Below are 7,500 nucleotides of genomic sequence, written 5' to 3'. Positions count from 1 at the left end.
ATTTCCAAGACCGGTTTTTGGTGGAGACCGGTCGGTAGTTGAGCGGGCGGCCCGGCCTGAGCTCAGGTGAATGTCCGGCAAAATTTCGGAAATCAACTTTTTCGTACAGTTACTGCCCGGAACATCCACTACTTTCCTATATAGGGAAGAGGTTGTCGAAAATGAAAATTGAAAAAATTTTCTAAGTCCGAAAAATTGAAAAATTTTTCTAAGTCCCGACGACGGATAGTGAAGCTATAGGCGGCACTGGGACGAGCAAAGACGGCTAAAAATGGCGAGAAAGAGCGAAAGAAAAAAGTTGGAAAAAATTTCTAAGTCCTAAAATTTCCAAGACCGGTTTTTGGTGGTGACCGGTCGGCGGGTGTGATGGTAAGCCCCGCCTGAGCTCTGGTGAAAGCCCGGCAAAATTTCGGAAATCAACTTTTTCGTACAGTTACTGCCCGGAACATCCACTACTTTCCTATATAGGGAAGAGGTTGTCGAGAAAGAAAAAAGTTGAAAAATTTTCTAAGTCCGAAAATTTCCAAGACCGGTTTTTGGTGGTGACCGGGCGGCAGTTGAGCGGGCGGCCCGGCCTGAGCTCAGGTGAAAGTCCGGCAAAAATTCGGAAATCGACTTTTTCGTACAGTTACTGCCCGGAACATCCACTACTTTCCTATATAGGGAAGAGGTTGTCGAAAAAAAGAAAGTTGAAAAATTTTCTAAGTCCGAAAAATTGAAAAATTTTTCTAAGTCCCGACGACGTGGTAGTGACGTGGTTGGCGGGACTTGGACGTATAAAGGCCGATGAAAAAAAATGGAAATGGAAATGAAAATTTCTCGATTTCCGACGACGGTGTTTGGCAACGACTCTCTCGCCCGGCCACTGGTCGGCGCGAGAGAGGAGTGAGCGAGACCCGTCGATTCGAAAAGAGAAGCCGTCACACCGTCGAGGCGTGGCGGCTCTCAAGTGGGTTGGTCGGGCGTGTCGTGATGACTCGCGACCGTAAAAAATTCCCACTCAAATTCTCCCATTTCCGACGACGGTGTTTGGCAACGACTCTCTCGCCCGGCCTCTGGTCGGCGCGAGAGAGGAGTGAGCGAGACCCGTCGATTCGAAAAAAAGCCGTCACACCGTCGAGGCGTGGCGGCTCTCAAATGGGTTGGTCGGGCGTGTCGTGATGACTTGCGACCGTAAAAAATTCCCACTCGTCGAAAATTTTCTAAGTCCCAACTTTGAAAACGACGGTTCCTGAAAGTCGGCTGGCGGTTGGATGGGGCAATGTCCCCGTCCAATCGCTAAAAATGAGCCGGAAAACGGAGACATTATGCGGCGGAACATTAGTGGTTTTCCTTAGTATAGAAGAGGTCTCGATTCCTAAACTCGGAAAAATTTTCAGAGTCCCAAAAATTTTCGAAGTGTCGAATAGTTTGGTTTCTCGAATTGAAAATTTTTTTCAAATTTGCGACATTACGACAAGCAGCGATTGTAAAGCCCGGTCCAAATTTTTCAAACGAGTCTTACTTCTTGTTAGTCCGCCTGGCCGATACCAAAGAATGGCCGACCGTCGACTATCGGGCGAATAGACGGGTGAAAGAAATAAAGTCGAAGCCGGTGGTTGGATAGATATCGAAGGGAAGGCGAAAGAGGCGAAAAGGAAAGCGCGAAATTTCTTTAGTAGCTTCGACGCAAAAACTTTGGTATCGACGGGGAGCTTTGGGAAATGAAACGAAGACGCAGAATGGGAAGTTGTCCGGTTCGGCGTTAGTTGTAGTTTCATTTCCACCGTAGCTGAGCTCCTTTCCGCCCGCCACTTCACATGATTTTAGTTTCGATTCCGTTCGATCGCGCTTGCACTGTCTTTGTTTTTTTTTCACTGCTTGGATCGCGGCTTTGCTCTAACCAGTTTAGCCCCATGCGATCAAAAAGTCTTAAAAAAAAAAAACCGTTGAACGGAGACGAACTCGATGAGCTGTCGGTGTGTGAAATATCATTCCTTCGGTAAAACCGTTTTCGAAATTTCCGATGGTCGGTATATGTAAAAATATATCCGAACCGCGATGTGGACGGGAATTCAAACGCCCGCTTCACCGATTGGTGCGACAGCTGAGAAGCTCGTCACTCGATCCAACGACTCTTGGTCGAAAAGTTCAGAAGAGGTGCGCGCGTCAAACATTTTTTTGGTTTCGGACGTTTCGTTTCTTCGGCACGTGTGGTTTGTCTGTGGCCGTCTGTGAGAGAAATCGGACGCTTGTTCTTTGTTATTTTACCGTAACAAGACAAGACGGGAAAGATTCTTTCTTCCAAACTTACGGCATCATAACCATCAGCGTTTACCGTCAGCGACGATACGGAAGAGAAAAGAAAATGGTGCGCGTCTTTTCACTTTTTGACACCGTATCAAAAAAAAATTACCGTTCAGGCGGAAATGTGTGTGTGTGTGTGTGAGCCGAGAGATAAAAAATAAAAAAGCCACCAAACAGAACGCTTTCAAATTATTTCGTGCGGCGTGCGCATATTTCACATTTTGCCGTTTGACGGAAGCTCGTTGTGTGGAACACAGAAGTGGAGATGGACGGAGTTGAAGGGGGGCGAAGACGGCCCGGTCGGACAAAGTCAAGAGATTGAAATATACGAGAGAATTGGGTGGAAGTGATGGCAAATCTATAAAATTCAAAAATCGGATGAGATGCGAGGACCGCAAAATGTGGCGTCGACTCTGACTCTCTTTTACTACGAACTTCCCTTCGACGGAAGATATCGAGAGCTGAGCTGAGCGCCCGCTGAGTATGGCCGGCGTAATTACAAACGAGTTACGGTTGGAGCTATATCGATTGTACGTATCCCGAACGTTCATCGAACAAGCCAGATCAACTCGGCGCCCGGTAAGATGTACGCTCAGTTATGGCCATGACACACGAAGGGAGAATTCAAACGGCTGTGAGTGTACGGCCCGCCCGGAGTTGTGTGTAGGCAGTGACCTCTCAAGAAAAAACGTAAAAAATTTTTTTTTGACAGTCACCGGTCTGCGACAAGTAATCAGTACGAAACTTGGGTGCAATGCAAAAAACATTTTGAGAATCCTTGCTTGACAACAACGAATCTAACACGATAAAAAAAAACGATCCCCATCGGTGTACCGCTTGCTTTTCTCGCGCTTCGGCGCAGAATCGCTTATTCAGCTGCCCTTGGAATATGTTCGTTTCGTGCATACTTGATCTCGGTCATTCTTCGGTGAACTCTTAAAGAATTGCGCACTTTTATAGGGGTAGTCTGGTTGCTTGTCTCGACTTGAAATGATTTGTTTTTTTCCGCCCATGACTTTCTATACGATGCCTCTATGCTGGCCTCTGACCGCGGTTGTTCCGAGTTTTCTCTTTCTCTTCGAAAGTCTTTGCGGAAAATTCTGCCTCGTGTGACCGTTGAGCGGTGAGGTGTGTGTGTGTGTGTGTGTCGTGCGGGGTGATGCGAGAGTGTGCCTCGGCGGTGGAAAAATAAAAATAAAACTCTGAGCCCACAAAAATTTAAAAGATGTATGCTTGTCAGCTTAGTAAAGCAGGCTTGACTTATGAGCATACAGCACGCCACATATGACCGTCGAAAACCGTAATACGGGAAAAAAAGTTGATGAATATATCAAGACCGGTCGAATGAATCCGATTCACTTTGGGCTCATAGACCGTTGAATGGTCTTTGACTTTGGAAATTGAAATGAAAAAAATCCAACAAACGGATCGGATCGGTGTTTCTCTTCACTGGGACTCGCTGTGACACGCCAGGCGTTGCGATCAAAAATTTTAGTTTCCGAAGAAAAAGAAAAAAAACGAAAAACGTGTTGATTTGGTGTGTGTTTGGTGATGCGTGGGCGAAATAAAAACCCGCAACTCGCCGGATGCATATCAAACAAACATACACGAAATACCTGGTTGATCCTGCCAGTAGCATATGCTTGTCTCAAAGATTAAGCCATGCATGTCTAAGTACAAGCCGCTAGACGGCGAAACCGCGAATGGCTCAATAAATCAGTTATGGTTCCTTAGATCCACTCCATCCTACTTGGATAACTGTGGTAATTCTAGAGCTAATACATGCACTCGAGCCTCGACTGCGGGCTTTCGGGCTCGCAGAAGAGGTGCTTTTATTAGATCAAAACCAGTCGGGGCCGGGCTTTCGGGCTCGCGCACCGTACCAATTTTGGTGACTCTGGATAACTTCACGCCGATCGCACGGCCTTCGCGCCGGCGACGTATCTTTCAAATGTCTGCCTTATCAACTGTCGATGGTAGGTTACGCGCCTACCATGGTTGCAACGGGTAACGGGGAATCGGGGTTCGATTCCGGAGAGGGAGCCTGAGAAACGGCTACCACATCCAAGGAAGGCAGCAGGCGCGCAAATTACCCACTCCCGGCACGGGGAGGTAGTGACGAAAAATAACGATACGGGACTCTTCCGAGGCCCCGTGATTGGAATGAGTACACTTTAAATCCTTTAACGAGGAACCATTGGAGGGCAAGTCTGGTGCCAGCAGCCGCGGTAACTCCAGCTCCAATAGCGTATATTAAAGTTGTTGCGGTTAAAAAGCTCGTAGTCGGATGTCTGTCTTCGGCCGGGCGGCGCCGCTCTGAATCAAGGGTGTTGCGTTTCACGCTCTGGGAGCCCGGGTGTCAAAGCCCGACTCTCTTCACGGTCGGACAACATCGCCGGAGTGGTGGTCGGTGCGTCGTTGTTGTATCTGCGGCCAGAGTTGGAAAGTTCTTTCGGGTTCTTTTTTAAATTTTGGTCGTAGTTGACTCGATTCGCTCCACCCAGTCAATCGTTCGGGGTGCCCTTCACCGGGTGTCTCGGGCGGCCGGCAACGTTTACTTTGAACAAATTAGAGTGCTCAAAGCAGGTGTATCCCAACGCCTGAATATCGCAGCATGGAATGATGGAATAGGACCTCGGTCCGATTTTGCTGGTCTTTTACTTTTGGACCCGAGGTAATGGTCAATAGAGACGGACGGGGGCATTCGTACTGCGGCGACAGAGGTGAAATTCTTGGACCGCCGCAAGACGAACAACAGCGAAGGCATTTGCCAAGAATGTTTTCCTTGATCAAGAACGAAAGTTAGAGGTTCGAAGGCGATCAGATACCGCCCTAGTTCTAACCATAAACGATGCCAACCAGCAATCCGTCGGAGTTACTCCAATGACTCGACGGGCAGCTTCCGGGAAACCAAAGTCTTTGGGTTCCGGGGGAAGTATGGTTGCAAAGCTGAAACTTAAAGGAATTGACGGAAGGGCACCACCAGGAGTGGAGCCTGCGGCTTAATTTGACTCAACACGGGAAACCTCACCAGGCCCGGACACTGGAAGGATTGACAGATTGAGAGCTCTTTCTTGATTCGGTGGGTGGTGGTGCATGGCCGTTCTTAGTTGGTGGAGCGATTTGTCTGGTTAATTCCGATAACGAACGAGACTCTAGCCTGCTAAATAGGTGACGGGTTTTATCAATTGAAACCGAAGGGAGTACGGAGGCGTCGGGATCAGGTGGCGGCGATTCGGGTCTCGGTGGGACTGGTTCCTTTAGTGAGGCAATCTCTCGGCTTGGTTTCGTTGTGCTCTGTTCGTCGGGTGTACGGCCTTCACGGGTTGGTTGCCTGGCGGATGAGGTATGGCGGGGCTTTGTCGGGAATGTCTCGCGGGGGCTGGCTCTATTGTTATTCGGTCGTCGTCATCCCCGGCGATACCTTCTGCTCTCGCGTCCGTCACGCAGTCTTCTTAGAGGGACAAGCGGCGTCCAGCCGCGTGACAGTGAGCAATAACAGGTCTGTGATGCCCTTAGATGTCCTGGGCCGCACGCGCGCTACACTGAAGGAATCAGCGTGTTTCACTCTCCCTGTCCGAAAGGACCGGGTAACCGCTGAACCTCCTTCGTGGTTGGGATTGGGGACTGCAATGATCCCCATGAACCAGGAATCCCTAGTAGGCGCGGGTCACTAGCCCGCGTCGATTACGTCCCTGCCCTTTGTACACACCGCCCGTCGCTACTACCGATTGAATGATTTAGTGAGGCCTTCGGACGGGCTTGTCGGGGTGCCGTCGAGTGGGGAGCAATCTCTGCCCGTGCGGTGCCTACCAACGGCGAGACTGAAAGATGGTCGAACTTGATCCTTTAGAGGAAGTAAAAGTCGTAACAAGGTTTCCGTAGGTGAACCTGCGGAAGGATCATAAACGAACAAGACAAATGTTTTGCGCATATGGCTTTGGTTGAGCACGAAACAACTAAAAGTTGCAAAACAAAAAAACCCCATCAAAAGTCTTTCGGCGTAAGACATCGTATGAACTATGTGTGGGTTGACGGAAGAAAATCATTTATTTTGAACGGGTATCAGGCGCTCTGATGCGCGGTGGTTTAAAGCGGATTCGCCTTTTCAAATTGATTTTTCTTTCCTCTCGGCTCAAAAAAAAACACAAAGTCTTTCGATTTGGTCTATGGCCGTGAGCAAATTCTTCCTGCTTCGATGGTGAATGTCTCTATAGATTCATTCGACCTTTAGCGGCGCTCACAGTGTTGACGTTAGTAGAGTGAAGAATACGATAGCCCGCCTGGGCCGCGAGTACCGAAGGAACAATAAAGGAGATTTTATAAAGTCTTAGTCCCTAAATCAAACACTTTGAAAAATAAAAACTCGGTGGATGGAGAGTCGGAAAAAAAAAAAACATCAAGATTTTGAACGGGTATCAGGCGCTCTGATGCGCGGTGGTTTAAAGCGGATACGCCCAATCGAAATTGTTTTTTTTTGTTTCTCTCTTCGTCTTCGGGATTTTTTGATTCTCGGTGGGGGACGAAAGTGTGAGACTTTACTCTGGACGTTCTTTTCGGGCGTAGATACTCGTGGTTGCGTGCGTGTGCGTCGTATAGACTAACACTCCAAAGCCCGACACTATGCCGTTGAAAACCGAATGTTTTTTAAGCTTGCCCTTCGCCCTCTCGATGAAGTAGGAAGAATTCAAAATCACAATAACACACTAAACCCAAATTCTAGTACGAGTGTTTATCGGAACATTTTCTTTCTGGCTTTCTTTCTCCGCCCTCGCATTCATCTTGCTTGGGCGGGTTGGAGAAAAAGAGAGAAGAAAACGAATATGTCGTTTTATATACGACCCTGAACGGTGGATCACTAGGCTCGTGGATCGATGAAGAGCGCAGCAAAGTGCGCTAATCCATGCGAACTGCAGAACACATGGAGCATCGAAATCTTGAACGTAAATGGCGGCCCAGCTTCTCGCTCGGGCCACATCTGACTGAGGGTCGGTCGAATGATGAACGAACAGAGATTTTTTCAGTCTTGGTTTTGCATGTTGGGTCGCGGCGAGATTTATTTTTCACCCGGCCTGACCGCATAAAAGCTCCCGAATCTCTAACGTCTGGGTGCCGCGCGACTTAAGTGTCCGCGATGCCTCAAATACAAAAAAGGGGGAAAAATAAAAGAAGGTTCGCCCTGTTTTGTTTTTTTCCTCTCTATTCAAAAGAAAC

At 48.3% G+C, this 7,500-nt stretch overlaps 2 non-coding genes across 2 annotated transcripts; both read left to right on the top strand.

Annotated features, from left to right (window-relative positions):
- Nucleotides 1-3,899: 3,899 nt before the first annotated feature.
- LOC124319968 lies at nucleotides 3,900-6,194 on the top strand. The gene has a single exon (XR_006913660.1). It is a non-coding gene; the product is annotated as a small subunit ribosomal RNA (ribosomal RNA).
- Nucleotides 6,195-7,125: 931 nt separating this feature from the next.
- Nucleotides 7,126-7,278, top strand: LOC124319966. The gene has a single exon (XR_006913658.1). It is a non-coding gene; the product is annotated as a 5.8S ribosomal RNA (ribosomal RNA).
- The last annotated feature ends 222 nt before the right edge of the window (nucleotides 7,279-7,500 follow it).

The sequence above is a fragment of the Daphnia pulicaria genome, unplaced genomic scaffold, assembly GCF_021234035.1.
Source record: "Daphnia pulicaria isolate SC F1-1A unplaced genomic scaffold, SC_F0-13Bv2 h1tg000230l, whole genome shotgun sequence".
Lineage (NCBI taxonomy): Eukaryota > Metazoa > Arthropoda > Branchiopoda > Diplostraca > Daphniidae > Daphnia > Daphnia pulicaria.
This window is presented reverse-complemented; position numbering and strand designations above follow the sequence as displayed.